The 1,913-nt window shown below is 44.3% G+C and overlaps 1 pseudogene; it reads right to left on the bottom strand.

Annotated features, from left to right (window-relative positions):
- Nucleotides 1-757: 757 nt before the first annotated feature.
- LOC126949459 (uncharacterized) lies at nt 758-857 on the bottom strand (annotated as a pseudogene).
- Nucleotides 858-1,913: the final 1,056 nt, after the last annotated feature.

Genomic DNA, 1,913 nt, shown 5'->3' with positions numbered 1-1,913 from the left:
TCTGGGAGCCTCCAGTCTAGTAACAGGCAGACTAGCAAGAACCCAACAACCACAGCACTAACAGTGTGTCAGCTACTGTCCAAATGCCTCACATCTACTAACTTTCTTAATACTCTCAGCAGCCCTTGAGGAAGGTACTATTACTCTCACATCACAGAATGAGGAAACAACTCACCTCACTGGCTTCAATCACTCAAAGACACTTGGCTATCCAATGCAAGCCAGGTTCTTATATTCTTAACCCCTATGCTATACAAACTGCCCAGAAGCCCAGCCTGGGGGGCAATCTGTGCATTTCACATGGTCACTGAACTCTGAGTCCGTTCTCTCCCTTTCTGAGCCTCAGAACAGAGCTGTCTGTCACAGGGAAGCCACATGGAAAAACGAACGTCTGCTCACCTTTTTGAACATGCCATGCTCTGCTGACCCCTGTTCAGAGCAGTTTTGCATGAATAATGGCTAAAGTCAAGGTTTTGATGGAGAGAAACAAACCCCGGACATCTTATGAAACATTAATCAGGGTGTCAGAGGGCTCTGAGTTTTGACAGAGGTTTTCTCTGCCACAGAGGGCAAGCCCCTGCCATCTTGCTTCCATGAGTCACTGAACTAGCCTTAGCCCCATCTCCTTTTATAAGTTATACATGTTAAAGTGCAAGGTTGCAATAGAACATAGCACATGTGTAGAGAAATATCCATTCACAATGCATGCACACACATGCCTTCTATTTGGATTGGTTTTTTAAAAAATTATTATTTTTTTAATATGGAATGCTTCATGAATTTGCATTGCATCCTTGTGACGGGGCCATGCTAATCTTTTCTGTATCATTTATTTGGATTGTTTTAACACAAAGAACCTGCACATTCCTCATCTTATGGAAGAAAAGACATGGACATTCCAGCCAGGCACTGTGCTGGGTACTTGGAAGGACACAGATGGCTAGACAGGGCTGACTCTGACTTAAGGTTCTCAGAGTCTAATAATGAGAAAGACAGACCACTGGAGAATTCACTTTAAGACACTATGAGAGGAGCGCTCGTTACATTAAAAAAAAGGAGCTGCTGGCCCTGCCAGGAGTGGAATGGGGTAACTGGGAGTCAGGGAAGGCTCCCCAGAAGAGGAGACTGCCACTTGGGTCTTGAACACTAAGTAGAAATAATTTCCAGTTTGAAAACAAAAACATATGCAGGAAAACAGGCTGATGAGGAAGGGGCATTTCACAGCCAGAATGGACGAGACAGGGGCTCAGAGCATGAGCCTTGGAGCCAGGAGGCCTAGGTTTGAACCCTCACCCCTACTTGCTGGGCCTGGGACCTTGAGCAATTACTTCACCTGTCTCCTTACCTGCAGAAAAGTGACTGCAGACTATCTCATTTAATTCTCCTTACAAAGAGCTTGGCCCACCCAGGACCTGTTCAATAAACTGCTTATTACAATGGTTCACAGAGTGGACATTTTGCTTATTTTCTGTCATGACGATGTCAGTTTGCCCCAAATCCAATGTCTCAGAGTTCTGCAGGGCCCTTGGTTCCCAGACTAAGCCTTGAGATGTGAGTAAAGAATAACTCTTTTGTTTTATGCATCAACTGTCCATGTTCCCTGAGAATAATAAATGAGAATAAATAGTTGCTGATGTGCTATCACAAAGAGGCAGGAAAAAATCAGAAGGCTCTGGGAGAGCACAGGAAAAGTATATCTTCCATTAGCTTTAGGAGACTGTTATTTAAGTGGTGATATCCTTTGAAGGAGGTGCAGTGGGGTGGGGTGGGGTGTGGTGGGAAGATTGGCTCGGGGAAAAGGAAGTTTCCACTAAACCATGGTTAATTGTAGTGAACAACAGAAAATTGAGAAGAGAAGCCTTGGTTTCATGAAACAATTCACAAATAAATTGCCAATCAACACAGCTCCAACT

This window comes from Macaca thibetana, chromosome 2 (assembly GCF_024542745.1).
Source record: "Macaca thibetana thibetana isolate TM-01 chromosome 2, ASM2454274v1, whole genome shotgun sequence".
Taxonomy (NCBI): Eukaryota; Metazoa; Chordata; class Mammalia; order Primates; family Cercopithecidae; genus Macaca; species Macaca thibetana.
Note: the sequence above shows the minus strand (reverse complement) of the source record. Positions and strands in the feature narration are given on the sequence as shown.